At 42.2% G+C, this 22,799-nt stretch overlaps 1 long non-coding RNA gene across 1 annotated transcript in view; it reads left to right on the forward strand.

The window, feature by feature from the left end:
- The window catches only part of LOC135578400 (uncharacterized), a 21,765-nt gene extending 11,422 nt beyond the window's left edge, over positions 1-10,343 (forward strand). Inside the window, exon 4 of the long non-coding RNA XR_010469931.1 lies at positions 9,163-10,343. This is a non-coding gene — a long non-coding RNA (uncharacterized LOC135578400). The remainder of the gene's footprint in view (positions 1-9,162) is intronic.
- The last annotated feature ends 12,456 nt before the right edge of the window (positions 10,344-22,799 follow it).

Below are 22,799 nucleotides of genomic sequence, written 5' to 3' on the forward strand. Positions count from 1 at the left end.
TCAGCAGTAGAGAGGCATTTTAGTTGGAGAAACTTGTAATACGCTTTTAAAATCATCATTGTGAGGTCTGTTATTTCAGTGCACTATTCGATGTCAGGGACTTGCATGAGATTTCTGTGTCAGGATGCATTTATCCGCATTACAAATGGTAATGAATTAAGACAGAAAGCAGCATGTGGGAAATAGGATATTGTTTTCCTCCCTTCTCCCTCTTTCCTTCACAAAACAATCTGTTTATCCTGACCCAGTTCTAGCCACGGTGTCAAGGCAACATGTTATGAAAAGGGATGTTCTGAAGGGGCTCCTATCCATTTCTCAGGGTATTTTGTAGGTCATTTTGGGGACATATGGACCCTTGTTGTTCACTGACTTTGCAGTACTGACACGATGCAGAACATGCCAGCGTCCACGTGCGAATGCAGGTGGGTAAACAAGCCCTTCTGGCTGCAAGAGCTCGTGTTACTGAGCTGCAGTGAAGGAGGAAAAACACATTAAAAATCCGTACACAATTTCTTCCTACTGCTTCTGGTGTTTGGAGGACATTCCAGACCCAGAGGCAAAGGATGCAGTGGAGAGTAGCAGGGAGAGTATGTCAGCACCATGTTGAGGTTGTATTGTATATTAATGACAAACATAGCTTCTATAAAGCAGTGGTCCCAAACACACCTGGATTTATTTTAGGGGCTTGTTTCTTTTTAAGATTCCTCCCAATGTTGCAGCTTTTCTGTGGGCACCCAGCTGCCTGGCCTCACTGTGTTAAAATCTGTGGGTCTGACACTTCCCCCACCCATAACTGCTAAGATGGGCTTGGGGTCGGCCACCCTCACAGGGACCCTTCCCTGGGGTTCCTCTTCAATTGTGTGGTCATAGAGATGGTCTCTGGTCCCCCTTTTCTGCAGAATAGGTTGCAGAACCCATTCCTGAACTTAATGAGTGCTTGGAAAGTGAAATAATTTATGTTGCAGGTGTCCATAATTTTTTCCCTATAAAGGATTTTTGACAGTGCCGTCGCCGGTCCCTCCCACAGTCCCCGTAGACTTTAGAAGGGAGTTTCCACGGAAAAGTGAAGATACATTCCTATTCTCTGTTTCCTTTGCACAGTGCTGGAGAGGGGGACTGTGCTCTATTCCATTCGCTTTCCCCATCCTAAATTCACTGAGCGAGAGCACATCATGTCTTGGAGAGTAGATGTGCCACCACACTTGCTATGTCACTCCCTGGGACTGCACTAGAGGTAGGAAGAGACAAAAGAAGCCAGTGTGCTATAGGTGGTACATGATGTTCAGATGCCAAAACTTGTAGATATGAAGCTGGATAGCTTTGAAATTCAGGTTTCAGTGCTGCCCTTGTGATTCATCTTTGTTAGATTGTGTCAGCACATATTGGTACCCCCAGGCATATGTATGGCAGCCTCACCTAAGGTATGAGATGATACTGCTGTGTTCATAACCTGCTGTAACAGAGAAAATGTTTCCACCTAGAACTTGGCAATTCTCCACTACACCATCAGACTTGCAGTGCTCAGCGAGACTGGCAGTATATGCCAGTAAAAAATGTCTGTGTGCTTAAAAGAATCCAAAAGGGACTGACCGTCAGCCTCTAATCTCCCACCAATCTGGCTGAATTACTTTCGTTCAATCTTCCTTTGTGTTCTTACCTGATATCACACTTATCCCTTCATGCACATTCTTTCTATTCAAAGTGCAAGGCTTAGTCATCTGTTAAGAGGGTACAGTGAATGTTACATGAGTGTATTCTTGGATTTTTTTTCTTTGTGAACTGTTAAAATTGCTTCTTAAGGACATGAATGCTTTTCTGGCTGTCTCCAATCCTCCGTCTTCGTTTTTGACACAGAGGACATTTGAGAAGTACAGGTCATGTTGCATGGGAACATGGGATGTAGGAAGCTTAATGTATGAATCAGATGTTCTGTTTTATTCATAAAGAAGAAATAATTGAGGATTTTGTTTTCTCTTAAATTAATCTTTTGGTTAACAGGCTGATGCTGAGCATTTTTTTAAAAGGAACACTTTTTTTTTTGAGACAGCAGTAGTAATAAAGGGTCTGTCTGCTTTTTGTTTCATATTAGCAATGATTAGCCTGAAAGAGATATCAATTATATTTGTATAAGGACATTTTTCCTCACTGTTTTTAGCCCTGTGTGCTGCACTGATTAAGGGGTATTGATCTTTGCTGCCATATGAAAATGGGAAAACAAACATGAGCTCAGTGATTGTATAAGATGTGCTCGAGGGCCACAATTCGAGCCAAGAGGAACACTTGGTGGATTACTCAGACCATGCAGACAAGTCTATCAAATGTACAACGTGTCATATACAGATTTCTGTTTAGTGGACCTTTCTGTCCCAGCCTCCACATTTATCACTGTCTCCCTGACAGGAGCTCTGCCCTGTTATCCTGACTTGTATGTCATTTATCAGTGTTAAGTACAACAAAAGAGTATCTCTTTAAACCCCCTTTACCCTTTCCCATGCTTCTACCCTTGAATAATGATATCTGTCCCTGCAGCCACGAATTTTCCATTTCATCCTTTCCTTTGTATTATGTTAGTTGCTCAATAAATGATTAAAATGGAATTAGTGCACTTTAAAATGAAAATTTTTATGTTATTGTTGAAGTCATACGTAAGAGAAGAGATAAAAGCATTTGGGTGCTTTTGCCCCCTTTTTAGGCCTGTCAAGTCAAAAGAATTTTGTATAAAGAAACCCATCCACAAAGTCAAAACACGGTAATGTCAACTCAGCCCAAACCACACAGCCCCAAGTACAAATCTGAATTTTCATCCATGGGTATAAATCACTGACTCCAAAGCAAAAAGAGTGAATTATGGCATAAACACCGAAATTAAAATAGCATTAATGGTCTTTGAACATTCTTTTGCATATGACTATTCCATTCATTTTATTCAAGAACAAAGGGGGATGCGGGAGAAATGCACCACAGAAATCTTAAAAAGGTTACATAAGAAGTGAAAACAGTTGCTGGAAAAGATGGTTCCAAGCAACATTTCATGACTATGTCTGCTGCCAAGTTTTATAACAATGGACCATCTTTATAGAAAGTTGGTATTAATAACATGCTGAAAATCATCAGCTTCACAGAATTTATGTCTAGCTGTTGCCTTGTAAGACATTTTATAGAGATGTGTTAGCAACTCTGTATAACAGGTACGGTCCAGGCTCAGGTTATTAATTATAGCTTGGAATTTGTATTTATAATAAATATAAACCCTAAACCAATTACTGGTTTGAAACTTTGCTTCTCATTCTCTCATGTGTACCTACACATAAATCATCTGGTTCTTACACCTCCAGCTCTGTTTTCCAGACCTATTTCCCTGTTCTTTTTCCGAAGGCAGAAAACATCTTGTCCTCCCTGTTTTGCGCAGCCTCCTCATGCTCAAACATGGCCCCTGGTGCTCCTCATCTCTGTCTTATATCCCTTGATGCATCACTAAAAGGATGTTGAGACCTGCTCACTGCTCCAGATTTGGGTCCTGAGAGAGTCATCAAGATCGTTTACAATTGTGTAAGATATGCCAAAGCCCCTCTGACAAAGATGGGTAAGTGGCTGCAGAGTGAAAGATCCTGATGCTGAAGGGATGCTCAGGGAGGGGTTACTGGATAAAAACCAGGTCACCAGCTCCTGAAACTGCAGAATACAAGCAGAAGTGGAAATGGAAGACTCGTTTGGAAGGTAGAGTGTCTCCAGAAGCTCTTGATTCCTAGGTCTGGCAGCTGAAAAGGCTCTTGAGAGGTCTAGGTGCTGGCTGTTGGTTGCAATCTCTGACTAGACATGGCTTTTGGTTTTGTTTTTGTTTCCTTGTGACCATTTGCTTTCAATGCGGTAACTAAGTGCCTGACCATATATCTTGCCAATTGCCTCCTTTCTTGTTTTGCCATTGAGTTTACTTGATCCCCTGTGTACACAGGTCTTAAATACACTTAGCTGAAAACTGGAAGATTTTTACTGAGTACAGGAATCAGTTTCTGGACCAGGCTTTCAGTAGTGGAAAAAAACAAAACAAAACAAAACCACAACAAAAATCCAATCAACAAACTTAACAGGTTTACAAAAGGAACCATATGATGGTGTTTGCAGCATTTGTGTGCTGGCACGGCAGACTCCGTAGAGTCTCAGACTTCCCTGGAGGTAGAGTGCTGTCTGCTTCTTGTTGGCGAGTTGCTATATCATAGTCTAGAGATCTAGGAATTAGTCTTTCACAGAGATTGCCACTTGGCAATATACATTTTCCAACTGGCAAGCAAATCTCAACTTCTGACTTCCCCAGGAGTATCTCTGGAGGGCAGTGAGGTGGTCTGAACACGCCTTCTCTGGCTGCTCTGCAATGATACCACCAAAGGGTCCATCCCTCTGTGTCCATCAGTGTATGCTATGTTTTAGATGAGCTCCTACCCAGACAAAATTTTACTCAAAGACAATATGTCAGCAGTTTTCCTAAAATAGAGGTGGTGGATGCCCCATCCCTGGAGACATCCCAGGCCAGGCTGGACGGGGCTCTGAGCAACCTGATCTGGGTGAAGATGTCCCTGCTTATTGCAGAGGGGGTGGACCAGATGATCTTTAAAGGTCCCTTCCAACCCAAACTATTATATGATTCTATGAAAATGGGATGCACTGACCTAACAGCCACTTCTCAGTAGAAGAAGGACCTACTCCTTTCTCTTTCCTCCATCTCTGCTCCCTGCTACACACTCTTGTAATTTGCTGTGTGAGAGGTCTGAGTCTCTCTGGATCTCTCCACAAATGCATGCAGCTCAGTAACAACAAAAACAATTTTTACCTTGGTTGTTGCCCAAAAATTACAGGAGTCTGGACTGACAGGCAGCAAAAGACTATGAGAAGGGTCTGAGGAAAGCTAGAGATGGTGCATAGGAGACGGTGGGAACATGTGACTGAAAGTAAGGAAAGGGCACAAGACATGTCTCCATTTTTAAGGCAGTAGCGAGCCATTAGATCAGCCCACCAGACCATGATACTTAGTTTAATACATCCTTAGCTCTGCTAGAAATACTGCTCCTGGTACAACTGAAGGCAGCCTCCTCACAAGTGCCCCAGGCTGGTGGCTCATAGCCACCATCATCATCATGACCACCTCCCATCAACTCATGACCTTCGGTCATTTCCCAATGATGAGCTCCCCCCTTACAGACAGTGTTTTGGGTTTTAATTCACAGAATCACAGAATGTCAGGGATTGGAAGGGACCTCAAAAGATCATCCAGTCCAATCCCCCTGCCGGAGCAGGAACACCCAGATGAGGTTACACAGGAAGGCGTCCCAGACATATCAATTAGTATTTTTGCACCTTGAATGAATTTAATCCTATTTCCATTATTCCAGTTCAAATTGTCATGCAATTCCTTCCATACAATGTAACAATTCTTCTCAGTTTGGGAACACCTCCCAGCTTTCTGCCATCAATACCCATCATCAACATGTTCCTGACATTTGTGTCAATTTAACATTTGCATTTAGGCTACACTTTCAACAAACCACATGCTACTTCATATACCCTGACGGAGGATGACTTAACCCCACGTCGTCACTTAGTACAGCATTTGATGTTAAATACCCTCCCAGCAAGATCATTATAACACCCACTGAAATCAAAAGGGGTCTTTGCACTGATGCTACTGTGCCAGGCCACCACACTCAATAGGCTCAAAAGTTTAAGATCAATAAGTGTAAGATGTGAAGAAAATGGTTTGAACATGCCAGGGTTTTTTTTTAGGGTAAATTTCGTAGCTTTATGTTGATCAATACAATGGGAAAAATAGCACCCTGTGTTTAAACAAAATTACAGTGAATTGCTCAAAGGCAAAACAAAATTCTCTGCTCAGCTGTTTGGCTCACATTCATCTCCCTTTACTCCTATAGAAGTGACATTTTAATTAACTGTGTCAGGTGGATGTGTAACATCTCTGCTGAAAAGCCTGTATCTGCTCAGCTGTGCGTCATGGTTTCCATACCGCTAACGTCTACGGGAGGTCACGCTTTTGTGGCAGGGGGATCCAAATTCTGAACAAATACTTTATAATGCACAATCTGCCTAAGCTTTTCTTCTACTTGCACAAATCTATGGGAAAGCTGTGATTTCCCTGGATTATTTAAATACTTTTTTTTTTTTTCTATGAGAAAGCAAAAAAGTCCTATAGCAGGATAAAAAATAATTTATTTAGTGTGTAATAAATAGTTTTGCTTGGGACTGGCTGGCTAAATGGCGGTGATTTTGTTCCTCGAGTGAGTGCTTTTAGCTATGAATACCTAAGCGTGCAAATGTAAACCGCTCCTTCTGAAAATATATGTGCAGCTCTGAGGTTCACTTTCTCTGAATGTTAATGGACACAGACTTCAATCACATGAATATTCAAAGAAAGTGAACACAAAAGCAGTGCAAGTGTGGTTGAAGCAAACAGCTTTAAAAATGTAAGTCCAGAATCACGGCTTCCCCTCACCCCACCAATATGAGCTTCACAGTATTGACTGGATTCTGAATTTTTCAGGTAAATATAATGCGATACAAGCCATGAGACTCCTCAGAGTCTTATGAGGAACCTATCGGTTGTGTCACAAAGTCTGATTTGGATCTGAAGCTTTCATAGTCAACTGTCAGCTTAGACCTAGATGGGAAGGCTGTGGTGCGGGAAATACTTCTGCTGGGATGACAAGGAGATGGTCAAAGAAGAGGATCATTGGCTTTGTGAGAGTCCCTTGTCAAACCAGGAACGAGGGTGAGCAAGCAGGGAAATAATGTGTGAAATCCTGTGAAAGGTGAGGGATAAGGGTGAGCAATACTTTTTCTTTTCTTTTTTTTTTTTTCAAAATAACCAAGTGTGTTGCAGTTTAAATTGCAAGTGTGTGATTTTATCATCAGTGAGTGGGAGGGAGAAATGAAGGAGAAATGGAAATCTATATATACACTTATATATGCACTTGAACACATATTCTCAATCTGTCACCTTAAGACATGCCCACTTAGCTGCAGCTGTGAGTGGGAACCTCTGAAAGAGTCACCGAAGCAGGAGTGGGCATACAAATATAATTAAACTCCAGGAGGCTGGAGTGCTGCATTTTGTTATTCAGGAACTTTCCTGATGCATTTTAATTTTACCAATAAAGAAATCACACACAGACACACTCTACAGGGAAAGAACATTGGAGGTTATGAACGGAACCAGTTAAAATTAAAGAGAAGCAATTCAGACCTTTGGAAAAGCTAATGACATTTTTCCAAGCATATTATGAACATAAGATCAGTGGGAGCTCACCACGCAATGTGATCTGAGTAAATGGTATCCCCACCAGGGATAATGGGGAAACTGAGGCACATAAGTGACTGGGGCTCTGATCCTGCAAAGCACTTGAATACATGCTTCAAGCATGGACCATTCTCACTGACGGCAATCACGGCTTTCCTGAACTAACTGTTTGGTTCGAATCCCTTCTCCTTAAGACAGGGCTAATGTGATGGCTACACTTCGAATTACCCTATGATTAGAAATAGGCATATATTGACTTTGCTGAGACAAAAGCTACACACACGGCTGAAGACCACAACAGGAGACTGTCAGAGATGGGCTTGGGGTAGGGGTACTCTTGAGAATACTAGATACAACTATCACTGATTTGATGGCAGGACGGAGTGAGGAAGAGCAAGGACTGAGGCTGGTAGGTGACAGGCAAGATACAAAGGTATGTAGGAAGCCTCACAGAGATGCACTGTGGAATCTGTGTTGCTGTTTCAATGGAGATTAAATGTAGCATCCTTACCTACCTTCCAGAATATGAACGAGCTTGGGGCTTCGTAGATACCCTGATACTACATCAAAGAAAGCAGGGGATACTGCAGAAAGGCCCATTTTCTCCCCTCATTCACTTCACAAGATGGGCAAGACACGGCAGTTCAGAAATAGGGCCATTTCCTCACAGTATGTTCCTTTCCAATCCTCTTCTTAAAACCCAAGGTGAAGCTGCAGTGAGTAGTGCAGTCTCTATGGTCATAATCTTAATTTCTTCATGTCACCTTAATTTCTACAACACAGCAACTTCTTCAATAGCTTCAAACAGAATATGGATTATATTTATTTACTTAGATACTAGGAAGGGTTTGGGTAATGTAGTCATTCTATTAGGTCTTGATGTCTGTTCTAACAGCTTAACAGCTGCCAACAGACCCTCAATAATCAAATCCAAATGCATTTTCAAGAAAATTAAATATTACCTTTCATTATACTATCTTATTGGCGCTATGTCAACCGCCCTTTTACTGATACTCCTCCAGAAAAGTGAGATCTGATAAAAATACGTATTTCAGTTTACATTATTTATAGGAATTTTATTTTTAGTATTCTGTGGCTGACTTCGTAAATGTCTCATAATGATAATAACTGCATTAAGACCTACCAGAGCTCTAGCCCACAAGGTCACTTGCTCTCTGTGTGGTTCCAACACAGAATAACTCTCTCTCTATTCTACTCAGTGTCAGCATGTCCTGTCTCTTCTGGAAATGTTACCAAATGACTTGGAGATGGTATAAACACATCATTGAAATAATTTTGCTTAAAAGGATTGTGAACCTTGACATGTGGGGAGATTTGCTTTGATAACTTCTGGAAAATTGCTGGAAAGGCTGGTACTGCCTGGCTGCTCTTCCATTTTTCTTCAATGAGAGGATTTGGTGAAAAAGCTGAATTTGAGAAGGTTTCGTCTCCCCTAACTTGAGTCATTTAGGAAGCAGACACAGTCTGCACCAGCCACGTGGGGTCCCTCTACATTCAGTGAAGAGGAAAGACATCTTCATCCCTCTGTGGGCTCTCAGAGCTTATGCTGAGGGGCCACCTGTGATTTTGGACAGTCCCTTCTAAGGAAGACTTTTCCTTGATTGTGGTTTGCCAAAAATCTTGCCTTAAAAAACAAAAAAGACAAAAAGATTTTCTTTAAGCGTCTTTTTCACAAAAACCTGTGTTCTTTGAAAATTTCTGATCCTTCACTTTGAACAATATCCAGACATTGAAATAAAACCTAAACTATGTCTTCTTGCTAATTTTCTTTTCCCATATTCCAAGGCTCCCTGCTTTCTCTCAATTTTTCTCTTTATTTTGTTTTGCTTTTCCAACAGTGGGAAAACAGAACAGAAAATACCAAGAGAGAAGAAGATTAAGCCTATTGAACTACACTGTTCAAGATTGTCTGAACATACAGCTGGGGACCCACTCAGGAGTCTCAGGGCAAGTATGGTTTTACCATGGGATGTTCTCTGCAGAGCTCTATGGGATTAGGTGAACAGGGTTAACTCTTCACGTTCTACTCAACTATTAACCCCCAGCAATCTGCTTTTCATGCTCCTGGGCTTCTCTGAGTTCAAGGGGTAAGACAGAATTTAGGCTAAAGGCTCATTTCTGCCAGATTTGGGCCCTGGCTGCACATAGTCTGCTCCTTTCATCCATCTAGTGACTTCAAGCAGACAGGATGCTTCAAGTCAGACAGAGCAGCCTGGTTGATTATTCTGCAAATATTTTGCTTTTTCAGATTTGCTTACATATCAAAATATGGGTTTAGCTGATAAAAGCCAACAGCTCCATCAGAGTCCATTACAATCTATCAGGCAAATATTCAGTAATTTCCAAATTAGTCCATGGACAATGCATTCAAATGATCTTCGTAATCTCTCTTGTAAAAAAAAAAAAAATAATCCACTGTTATAAGAATTACCTAAACATGGATTTACCAGGCAGATATCTTACAATGTAAATGACTTGTGTTTGGATAGGTAGAATGCATATCAAAATGCATGCTCATATGAGAGACCATATTGACTCTTTCCAAGCTGTTATGGTCTATTAGATAAATATTATCTTGGTTCAGGACTGTGGGAGTTTTCTATATGCACAGTTTCCTGATAAGCCATATGGACTCTCAGATAAAATTGTGTCTTCCGATTTAGAAAGTGATATGGCCGAAAAGCTGTAATGAGTATGAGAAAGCTCCTGTTAACCAATTAATCAGAATGTGTCACTGAATGCCCCCTCCCCTTTTTGTGGTAGTATGTGCTATAACATACATCCAGTAAACATGCATTTCTCAGCGGTATTTTGACAATACCCACATGCCAAGGGCATAGCAACCAATCCTTGTACAACAGTTGTGGCTTTATTCGTATCCCTATGTTACTGTGATTCCAGTCATCTTTCTGTTTATTTCCCCTCTTGTTAATACAAATGCATGTAAACTTACAACCACGGCTCACCAATATTAACAGAAAGAACTTCACTGATTTCAAAGGCATGAGCTTCAGTCACACATTGCCTTTTCTCACTTAATAATAATGTACTAAACACATCTTCAGTCGTCAATGGCAAACGCAGTGGATTTACGTCATCTGCATTGAATGGCAGCTCCAGGGATCCCTGCATAACTTGCAAAGACTTGACACAAACTGACTAAGGCTGGGTGACAAGAGCAGAACCATCAGCCAAAGCCACATCCTAGTTTTGTAGGTGACACACCAAGCAACCTCTCCATCCTCAACAAACACAGGGATTTGTCCAGTGCATTTGGTGTGCAGGTGGTGAATTCCACGTGGTTTAAAGTGACTGCGACTTAGAGCTGACTATTTGTTTCATTCTTCGTACACCTTGCAAAAGTGGTCTCTTGCTACTACCTAAACAACTGCTATGTGAAGAGGACATAAAAGGACATTATTTCTGCATAAATCAAATTTTATCTAGCTTTTCCTTATGGTTCAAGGAACAGATTTTCTCCCAAAGAACAACACAATGGTGTACCTACACAGCATGTTTCAGCATCATGCAGAGATAACCAGGGTACCTTAGGGCACCACAGGCCTTATAAATGACACCTGCGGCACTTTACCCTAATTGTTGCTCAGAACAGGCAGCATATCAATGCTGTATCTTGTAAAATTTTTTAAAATGAGCTAAAATCTTCTCCCAACAGAAAAAGTGCCCCATGACTGCTGGGTAGGATGCTCCCAGCTAGCTGGGGAGGGCGATTCTCACTTTGGGAAAGGGATGGTCCAGATACCGCCAAGGCCATGAATGCCATTACATTATTCCTCACAAATGGGTTAAAGCAGCTTTATTTTAGACCACTGCTTATTTTACCTCCAGATCTTTGACGCTCAGGCAACAGCTGGCATATTAAGAAAGTAATTTTAGCAGGTGAGGAATGTAACTTCATTTGGTCCTCTGTTCCATGACTTTCTTGTTATCTTGGTATTACTTAAAAGTAGCTCTGCTTTGAATGGCGAAATTCATTCTCTGAAGCATGCTGCTGAAATGTAAACATCATACAACTTTGATTTCCTATGAATAGAGAACGCATGCTGTTACTGAAAAGAACATACAAGATTGCCACGCTTTTAGAAATCCAGTGCTAATTCAGAGTTGGGATTGGCAGGCACAATAAGCTTTTGCCCATTCGTTGTGGTCAAAGATAATTTCCAAGCCCCTATAAAAACTGTACGTTGCAGGCCTGTTTGGATTCTTGTATTTTATCAGGAGAGCAGTAATTCTAGTCCCTGGTCCTTGCAGAGGAAGCTGTGGCTGCAGACGTTGTTCAATGCTGTTGCGTACCTTTGCGAAAAGGACATCGGCATCTTGCTTGTGCTCACATTCACAGCCAGCCTCCATGGGTCAGTGTTAAGATCCTCAGCTTTAAATGGCTCTGCCATGCCATGTGGTGAATGCGCCGTTGATGCTTTTGTAGGCCAAATTACACAGTGTTGTTGCTCTGCACTTAGTACAAGTTTTGGCTTGCCTTTGCTTTTCCAGGCTCCAATATTCCAATATTTTATGCAGCTTATTTTAAATATTTTTTTTTAAAAAGGAAAGAGCTGAACATTGCTAATAATGTTCCAAAGTTCCCCTAAAAACTGCTATGACTCAAAATGTTGGTCAGCAAAACTCTAGGTAAGGGGACAGCCCCACCCCCCATTTCCAACATCTAAGTCATTTGGGAGGAACTCTCAGTGATGGCCAGAGCATAACTGGCAGGAAATAACACACACACTTTATTCTTGCTGCCACGATGCAGGTTATTACAAGAACTCAGCTCATTTTATTGAAATAACCATTCTGGAAACAGGCCGTGTTAGTGCATCTTGTATTTCAATGCACCTTCGGCATTGTCAGGCTGTAAACGCAGCAGAGCGCTTTGCAGCCGGCCGCTCTGCAGACAGCCGTCCCTTCCATTCTCCAGGAAAAGCTGTTCTCAGGAGATTTCCAGCACAGCCTATGCGCTGTTCAAAAGGCTTGGATAGGCTTGAATAAACATCTGACCTTCTTGAGGAAGAAAATGTAAACCTCCCTCCCCTCCCACCCCAGCTGTGATTCTTTTGAGGTTCTTTTCTACTATTTGTCTTTATTTATCAAGCAAAGACAATAAATTTGACCCTGTATAAGAACAGAAGACTTTCAGACTTCAAGAAGATTTCAACTATAATGGAAACAAGTGAAGAAGTTCAGAATTGTGAATAAATATGAAGTTTGTAGGAAGGAAGTTTTCACTTTAAGATTTTACACTGTGAAGAATACAGGGAATAAATAAAAGCCTTCATGCTTCTAGGTGTACAGCGTATGATGGACTCCATCCCCAGCTCAGTGTGACAACTGCTGTTATAATTATATTGCAGGTTTTCGGGAAGAAATGCAGAAGCGTGTGGCTTGATCAGCCAGAATCTGGAAGGTCTTTCATGTTTCTATTTTACTAAAGCATTGCTATTTTCAACCAATTTTTATGTGCCACATCAAAACCCAAAAGTAACTTTTTTATGAAATGCATGCCTTTTCAGTTGTCTTTTTTCACTGAACATTTCATGTCCTCCCTCGAGTTGTTCTAGGTTCAGCCTCCAAGCAAGTAGCGAGGGAAAATCAAGCTATTTAAAAATAAAACAGATTACTTCTGCACAGCTTTCTTTAATCAAAACCATTATAACTGATGGCTCAGAGCCTTGATTACACCTCTTCAGAGGGCACCCCTTGATTTTGTGTGACATCCCTGATTATTTTATTTACTTATTTATTTATTTATTAGCTTTTACTTTCTGCCTTGATTTCTAGGTCACCGAGTTGAGGCTCTTTCTTGCTTTAAATGGACTTGCTTGCTTCTCTGTGGCAGGTTATTTTTCTTAGAGGGGCTATGAAGTAAACATGTCCCTTTTTAGACAAAAATTCCCGTGATCACATATTCCTGGAGTTCTTCCTCCTTTTTTCCCCCCATCTAGCCCCTGTGGAGAACAAGATTGGACCAAGAGTCATTCCTCCCGACCTCTCCCGAGCCCCCGCGGAGCTAAGGGCCAAAAGGTCATTTTCTCAGGTTCCCTCTGGAGGGAGAATCCAAAGGTCATTCCCTCCCATTCCAACTCACCCCAAGTGCATCTGAGAGACATTTAAAACTCCTTTGAAGAGGGAGGGGAGAGATTGAGTCCATGTGCTCTACCTACTGTCCCTCAACAGCCAAGAGATGTGAACAAGGGCAGTATATGAAATGTTTACCTCGAAGCTCAAACCTACTCAGGCCTGGCCTCAGGTTCAAGGTTTGGCACTTCGTGAACTTCAGCAGGGAAGGGCAGAGATCGCTCACACAGCTAAGAAGGGGGCCTAACCATTTCTGATTCCTTTTCAACTACCTGAACCAGCCTTTCCCTTCCCACAGTCCCCAGGATCCTCCTTCTCCTCCCAGCTCTGTGTTTCGCTAGGAATTAAGCAGATGCCATTAGGGAGTGGTGTTGAACAGCCTTGAACCTCCTGATACTCCTGGTTCTTGGGAACTGAGCCACAGGGTTTTATGAGTCTCCTTAGGAAACAAACGCAGATGGACTCACACAGCCTCACCCAGAGCTGCTGCTGCCCTGTCACCCACAAACCCCACAGACCGGTTCTGGAACCACTCTGCATTTCCCAAGACAGAAGTAAATAGTCAAGTTTAGAACCTCAACACTTCCTCCTCACCTCTTTCAAGGAAAAAGCCTTTTTTTTTTCTTGCTCTCCGAATGACGAAGTTAAAGAGAGAGATTTCTCACCATTAATTTCTTTGACCTGCTCGAGGAAGGAAGGAAGGAAGAGAAGAGCAACAGTTATTTCACAAGGTCCCCCGCAGAAGGGGGGCACCGAGGGTCACTTCCTCTCAATCCGCCCCCTCCGAAGGGGAGCAGCGGGGCTGTGTCAATGCCACAGTCCCTTTTGTGGTGGACAGGCAGCCGGGGGTCACCCCCTGCCCAGCCCTGTGGACACACACACTCTCCTCCCCGCTCACTTGCCCTCCCGCATGGGGGGCAGGGGAGATTAGTTCTCTTTTTTCTCTCTCTTCTTTGTGTAGAGGGAACTCACAAGTCACTACCTGGGCCTCTTTTGGAAAGAGGCAAGAACAAAAGGGCAGCTCCTAAGGTCCTTTTTTTTTCTGAGGATGTTTTGGGCTGCTGGGGCATAGTAGAATTAGCTGAGAAAAGCTTTAAAATCCACATAAAAGTGAAATGCTGAAGGTTTTGAGTCACTTGGAGGTTTTGGTGACACCGCCCAGCACAGCTGCAAATCCATGGCAAAATTTCTACTGACTTCTGAGCACACACCAGCCCTGAATTTGGGGAAAACACTAAGCTCCTGTGAAGCACTGTAAGAAAGCGATGATCATGTGAAATACACTGGAAAATTCAGATTCTGTGTTATCAGGCAGGAAACAGTAAATACAAACAACTGTCTTGATTGTTGTTTGGGGTTTGAACTGTTTCAGGTGACTCCCTTAGGGCCTGATCTGCATCCTTTGAAATAATGTAAGCATTCTGGCTGAATTTCATGTGCTTTAGGTTAGGCCATGACCAGTCTTTACATTAGTCTCTGGGAAGATCTTTAGGGAGCTAATATGGAATTAAAAGTCCTCGTCAAGAGCTGTGTTTTCACAGATTAAGCCCTGCTTCTTTCAAGTCTTGGGGCCAAATTCTGTTCAGAGATAGGGGTTTGCAGTCCCCATTACAGCCAATGAGCCAGTCTTTGCCACCTCCAAACCACAGACAAAGGACATAAGCACTGTGTAGCTGCTTACCTTGAAACAAGAATTTGGCCCTAAGATTGAAGTAGAAAACACACTTTTAAGGTATCCTACAATTTCGGCCTTCACTGTATTAAATGGCAGAACGAGCAGCCTGCCTGAAAAAGATGCAGAGATTTTCTACATACTCATAAGACTGAGTAGAGAAACTACTAGCACAAATTAATGTGTACCCAGATCCTCAAATTGCAGGTAAGACCTTCCGTTTCCTTCCTTCCTTCCTTCCTTCCTTCCTTCCTTCCTTCCTTCCTTCCTTCCTTCCTTCCTTCCTTCCTTCCTTCCTTCCTTCCTTCCTTCCTTCCTCCCTCCCTTCCTTCCTTTCCTTCCTTCCTTCCTTCCTTCCTTCCTTCCTTTCCTTCCTTCCTTCCTTCCTTCCTCCCTCCCTCCCTTGCCCTTCATCCCTCCCTCCCTCCCTTCCTTCCTCCCTTCCTTCCTTCCTTCCTTCCTTCCTTCCTTCCTTCCTTCCTTCCTTCCTTCCTTCCTTCCTTCCTTCCTCCCTCCCTCCCTCCCTCCCTCCCTTCCTTCCTTCCTTCCTTCCTTCCTTCCTTCCTTCCTTCCTTCCTTCCTTCCTTCCTTCCTTCCTTCCTCCCTTCCTTCCTTCCTTCCTTCCTTCTCTGTCTCTCTCTCTTTCTTTCCTTGTTTTCTTCTTCCTTTTTTGCTCCTTCCCACTTCCTCTGCAAAGTCAGAACGACTTCTCTTAAGGCAGATGTTGACCCCTGGCACTGTGATTGCAGTCTGCACATTTGAGCACACTGGAATAACTCAGATCTTTCCCACCCAGCTCTTGAGATGACACATTGTTTCTATAGAAGCAGTAGCACTTAAATGTGGAACAACATAGGTTTTATGCCCTAGGTGAAATACGTCTCTGTGATGCTGTGTGGCCTGGGCAGCAAATGGCTACAAAAGGCTTTGAGGTCCCTGTGTAAATGTGCAATATTGTTATTCTACAGCACCTCACCACTGCGGAGTTGAGGACTGACACTGTTCATCGGTACCTCAGATGACCCCTCTTATAAATGAGCGATTTGGCCTTTGCAAATAGAAGTGTCATATTCTTCTACATACTGGGTTGCAGGTAGGTGGGCCGCGGGTTCTCTGCACAGCACTGAGCTTTTCTGCCTGGACCTGGAGCCACTTCAGGGTGTAAGGGGAACAGGACCCGCTCTCTTGCACAGACTCGTGGGACTCGTTCAAATTTCCACCCGTGCCTGTGGATCCGTGGCTCTGTGCTGGAGCGTTCTGCACTTCAAACTGAGCACACGAGGATCCTTTATTAATTGTGATGATTTCATTATTGCCACACAGTGCTGCTTGTTAAGAAGAACACAATGAATTTCACTCACTGCAGTATCCTTTCCGCTCTTCCCTCCCCCCCACCAAAAAGTACAAATCCACTTAAAAAGCAGAGATCTTTCGACTTGTAACGGAAACTTTCATCCGCATAAGAGGATAAGAAATTCATTAGCTTAAGTTATGTGATTGCAACAGCTCATTAGAGAGAACCGTGCCTTTCAGAGTGAGCATGCCTCCAGCCCTGCATTGAATCTGTCAAAGTTAAGGATAAAGGTACGGGACAACTTAACCATCCTGGAAGGCAATTTCTTATTTCTAACTATGCAGACCACAGGGTTCATTAAATGACTTTAATGAACAGTCATAGGCCTGACATTCAAATCTTCATTTGTGTCTAATTGCAAGCAAAATATGAAATTGCTAAATTGATCCTTCTTGCCAAGAAAGAAAAATAAAAATTTTAATTTACAGTCAGCAATTATATTTTCAGATCCATTGTGCCTAAATGATTCTGGTTTGGGATATTTTTAGGATGAAATAAATATTTTGATTTCAGGTTTAACTGCTGCAAAATACTGCTGTAAAAATCTTAACACGGCTTCTCTTCAAACAAGTGAAAATCTGCCACTTCTAAACAGAAAACAGTAATTAGTCCTACTAATTTATTGAAAAAAAGTAATGATTAAGCAGAGTTCTGAGCCTTTGACAGATCAAGAAAGTTAGCGATACAGAATTTTTTCATCTGTGGAATCTCAGGAGGCACGGCCTTGACAAAGCAGGTTGTTTTCAACATTTTATAAAATATACGAGAGGAGATTGGAATGTGTTTTTCAATCTTCCCCTGGCAGCCTTCACGGCTTTAGTCAATTTATGCATCATCTGTTAAAGTTCAGTGTGGGGCACTGGGTCCCAAAATGTACTTTGAAGCATCCATAGCAAATCTTCTAATCTCAGCTTTCACTATCTGAGCAACATATGCATTAGAGTGGAATTTGGGATCAGCTTTTAGGTTGAGGGGTGAAACGCTTTCATAGATAACCTACAGTATCTTGGCTTCAAGTGTAATGCTCAGGTTTGGATAAATGATTGCTTTTCATTTTCCCCACAGATAAATGATAAAAGATACAGTTTTATACTAGGATTTATAGACCTCTGTACCCGCATAGACATGGGCATCAAGTATTTCTTTTAAAATTTACGTTAAATACAAATACTGCAAAAGCACATATTTCCTTATGCCATTCTGAGAAAAACCATATTATTTTCCAGAGCATGATGGTTGCAGTAAGACACCATTGTGTGACTTTAGTGACCAACAAGCTTTCCTGGCTTTGCTATTCTTATTTAGTCTAAACAAAGCTCAATACCTTTCCCTCAAAGAAAGGAAATCACACATTTTTGTGTGTGTAGCAGTATTAGGACTTTACACCTTTTAACAAAACTTCACAACAGAATTCCATGCAGGAAGGCTCAATGATTTCTGCACTTTTGTTTTCAAGTACAGTTTGTACTACAGCAGATTTTTTGGTTGTTTTTGCAACTATTCTGTTTCCACAATTCCTGCATTTTTGCTTTGTTCTCCTGTATGTCATTTGAGAACAATGACTGTGTTGTGTAAGACAAACTATTGCATGGAAGAGCAAAGTCAGAACACAGTAATTATTGTTGTAGCGCACAACTGAGGAAAAAAAAATCTGTTTTTTAAGCCATTTTATTCAAAAGGAATCTCTCAGTTATAGACTGTCACAGCAAGTTGTAGCAGAGTATTTCTGCTTCATAAAGACCAACAGAATACAAAAGAATGTTTTTTGAATTATACAGTTATTTGCAGTTAAGAATCTTTATTAGGAAAAAAAACCCAACAACAACCAGAGATGTATACAGGTTTTGTGCCAGGTAGGTACAAGGCATTTTTACTCAGAAAAGTCCTCCTCAAGCTACAAGTGTTTTAAAAAAATATACACTTGTCTGCCACAAAGAATAAATAAATAATGATTCCACTTCCTCCTGATCAAAAACCACTGCATCTTTTAGCATCAGCATGCATTGTTACAGTTTGGCTGGACAGACGTTCAAAATTACCTGATTCCCACAAAACAAATTCAGCCGCCTCCCCTGTGCAGCTGCTGCCCACCACAATTAAGTACTTCAGGGAACAAGAAGCCAGGACTTCTGAATTTTCGAAGCATATCACTAATTTTATGTGTAATTGGTAGGCTAGTCTTGAGCAACTGTGCCTTGCTTTTTTTTCCTGTTAAAATCCATGTTTATAAGTGGTTTGAGATTTCAAGATGAAAGGTACTACCAGGAGTAGTTACAGCCAGGCCTTTGCTGCTTCTAATTGCAGATCAATGGCAGATATAAAGACGATTAGAATCAGAAGCCAATATTCCCAATGGAGCACTAAATGTAGTAAGTCTTAACTTCCACGTTACTTCTTTTTGTGCAAACAGTAGAGCAGTAGCCAGCCACACACTTCAGATACATGAAACTCTAAAGCTCTCCCGTGCAGCTGTTGCCTACCACAACCACCATCACTACCACCATCACCACCACCACCATCTCCACCACTACCATGACCATTACGACCACCAACACCATCACCACCACTACCACCACCACTACAACGGATAAGAACAACCAAACTAAACGAAGAAAGAGCTACATGACTTTTGTTAAATAGCAGCACAAAATGACAATGTGCATGCTCAAGAAATTAGGTCACGAAACCAACACTGGGAGGGGGGCACCAGGCTGCAAAGACCACTGAGGACCACTAGAGACCCCTGATGAAGACTCTCGAATACCAAAGAAGGACTTCCAGCAAAAGGCAGGATTATGTAAATAATTTTTGTTTCATGCTTTAAGTGGTAGAAACAAATGAATATGTAATAGGTGTACATAATAAATACCAAGAAGTGTGAATCACGTGCACACTCGATTAGAGAAGCAATCCTCTGAGTGTCCGGTGCACTGTAATAAAAGTGCCTGCTTTTTAACACTTTCAAAACAGTGTTAAAGAGTCTTTTTGCTGACTTTTCAGTATCACAACCACCACCGCTACTGCTACTACCACCACCAATACCACAACTGCTAACACCACCACCACCAACTAGGAGCACTGCGTGCAGTTCTGGGTGACACAGGATAAAAAAGATATTAAGCTGCTAGAGAGTGTCCAGAAGACGGTTATGAAGTTGGTTTGGAGGAGAAGCCGTATGAGGAGTGGCTGAAGTCTCTTGGTTTGTTCAGCCTGGAGGAGACTGAGGGGAGAGCTCATGGCGGCTGCAGCTCCTCACAAGGGAAGGAGGAGGAGGAGGAGGCACCGAACTTCTCTTCAGTGACCAACGACAGAACCTGAGGGAATGGCAGGAAGATGTGCCAGGGGAGGTTTAGGTTGGACATCAGGAAAAGATTCTTCACCCAGAGGGTGCTGGACACTGGAACAGGCTCCCCAGGGAGGTGTCACGGCCCCAAGCCTGACAGTGTTCAAGAGGAGACTGGACAACACCCTCAGACACATGGGGTGAACTGTGGGGTTGTCACGTGCAGGGACAGGAATTGGACTCCATTACCCTTGTGGGTCCCTTCCAGCTCAGGACAGTCTATGATTCTGCCGTTAACGCCACCACCCACCCTCCCAACGCCCAGCACCCATTGACAGCGCAGACTCCCGCCCGTTGGGCGACGGCACCTCGGACTGTGCCGCCCCGCCGGATTGGCTGAGCAGCGTCAGGAAGGTGGCAGCCGATTGGCTGGGGCCGACTGCTGTTGCTATGACTCTGTTGCTAGGGCCTCGGCCGTCTCCGAGCCCTGCAGGAAACATGTAATGAATTATGGATGGTTGATTTTCTCAAAGAGGCCTGATCTGTAATGCAGATGAGCTGCAAGGCTCCCCTTTTCTTCTGGGTTCTTAAAAAAAAAAAAAAAAGTTAAAAAAAATAAAAAAAAAAAGGAAAAAAAATCTGAGTTTTAAATCAGAATCTGGCATTTGCGTCGTCCCCAGTCACAGCAGTGACTCCTGAATGCTGATATTAATTCTTATGCAAAGACAGGGCCAGAGGTCACTATCTGTTATTTGTTCAGGAAAAGCTTGTAGGATTTTCACTGAACTCTGCGACTCGGGGTATTATTTTTTTCCCCCCTCTTTGGTTCAGAGACAAAACAGGATACAAACACCAGAAGTGGTATTTGCTAACGGTTAGAGAGGAAATTGTCCCCTTGGAGCACGGTGGCGCTGGAGGAATCCAGCGGCCAGGCTGGCCAGTGCGCTGGCTTTTCTCGCCTCATAACAGATATCTTTGCCCAAATATGACTTGAGACCTTCTGTTGATGGAGTTCAGGAGGCTCGGGCCTCCATTAGTGGTTCCAATGTCTGAAGAGAGGATCCCTGCGAGTGCCACATCTACAACTTGCCCCCTTCACTCAAGTGCAAAACTGAATGTTGTTACCCACAGATAATTCCCCAGCTGGAACGCCCCACATGAACAAAACCTCTGATGCTTTTTACCTGATTATTGCAATTCATTTAATTTCCCTAATCTTCATCTTTTAAGAAGTATGATGGATGTTATGCTACAGAAATTATGATATTTTCCTATACCTAATGAATATTGATATCAGAAGAGACACTTCTCTTGTGCTCGTGCAGAGGGTGGTGTGTGTTTTGTTTGTTTGTTTGTTTGTTTTTCCATACTGGTGACAAATTATTTCTATCCATTCTGTGTCAAGCCTCTGTGGACAAATGTGAATTGAAAAATTATTAATTTCAGAGAAAATAATGCGTCTGATCCTTATTTTGAGTCAGATTTAAGCTTGCACAATTTTTGCCAGACTCAGCTGTCCAAAGACTGACCGCAGCGAAGGTCTCTTGGTGCCTTGAAGGTTCATGACTGATGTGGTGAATGAGGTATCCCCACTCCTCCTCAAAGCTCTGTTTTTAAGGCAACTGCAGGCTAAGCAATTTGCTCAGCAAGGAAATGTCTGAGCAATTAGATGAATTTCTACAGATTTTGTATCATGGAATTTATGCTTTTGACACCTCAACTCCTGACTGGTTCATGGCTGTTCCTCAGGGAGAAGTAAATGACTTAAGCAAGTGCTCTGAGATGAAGATGAAATATATCCGACCCTCCTGTGATTCAGAGTAGAATGGTACCTTATTTCTAGGATTATTAAACAAAATGTTCTGTTGTGTAAAAACCAATGAGCACTGAAAAAAAAAAGTCTGTGAAACACTGCATGTAGGAGTAAAGAACATTTACGCTCAACTCTGACTATCAGGCGGTCCCTAAAAGCTTCAGCTGCAATGGCCCTTAAGTTTTATTATTTTCTATTATTAAAATGTTTTCTATTGAAGAAAATTGTTAAGGCAAAACTGTATTGCCTATCCCACACATTCCTGACAGAACATTCATCAAACTCCATTATAAAAAAAGCTCAGGCTATAGATGTGTCATTAGAGACTCAATGATGCTTAAAGCACAGAAATGTCTGAGATGCAGTTTGCTGAAAACACAGTATTAACATTTGTGTATATGAACGTGTTAAATTTGTTGTTTTTTTGACAGTGGTTCCTTGCAACATACATTAAAATGAAAAATAGGTTAGCAGTTTGTACTTGCAGGAAGTGTAGGTCGTGTTTTTGTGAACCAAACAATTGCGTTTTAAACTTTTCAATTAGTGATCTACATTTTTGTGTATAATACTCTATGCCTAATCCATTGGAAGATGAGTATTCCCACACCTATATAAATACAGCATGCACCATGAGGTTTGGAATAGCTGAAATAGTCAGCAAAGAGGCAGCAAATGACTTCTTAAACATATACAATTTAAACAAATATATATTTCCAGTCTTATAAATGGCCTTAGTATCTCTCCATCTTTCTGTTCAGGAGCTACAAGAGATTCAACCACCAGCAGCCAAGCTCTTTCTGTAGCTATGCTGTCAGATTGTGGAAAAATCTTAGTAGAGCTGGGCATCGTAGCGATGTCTGCGGCACAGCTGTTGCCTTCATGCATCAGTCCTAACTTCATGAAAAGAGTGTTTGAACGTGAAGGGACGAGAGATCTCAACTCCAGCGAGCCCTCTGGCTCCTCCTGGACATTTTGTAGGCAGCTCCTCAGGAAGAACCTTGTCAAGTTTTCTTGATTAAGATTTTATAATTCCCTTTGCTGTGTTTGTGTGCTGATGGGTGAGGAGGGGCTGGAGGCCTTTATGCTGTGGACCTACCAACCTGACTCAAATGCATACAATATATACCGGACAATAGTTCAAGTGCAAGAAGGTTTGGAGCCATAAACAGGGAGAAAAATGGTGCAGGAAGCTTTCACAAAAACAGCAGCTCTTAAGGAAAAATCTGACTGAGGAAAGGGAAGTTTTTGGTGCATGAT

The sequence above is a fragment of the Columba livia genome, chromosome 2 (assembly GCF_036013475.1).
Source record: "Columba livia isolate bColLiv1 breed racing homer chromosome 2, bColLiv1.pat.W.v2, whole genome shotgun sequence".
In the NCBI taxonomy this organism is placed as follows: Eukaryota; Metazoa; Chordata; class Aves; order Columbiformes; family Columbidae; genus Columba; species Columba livia.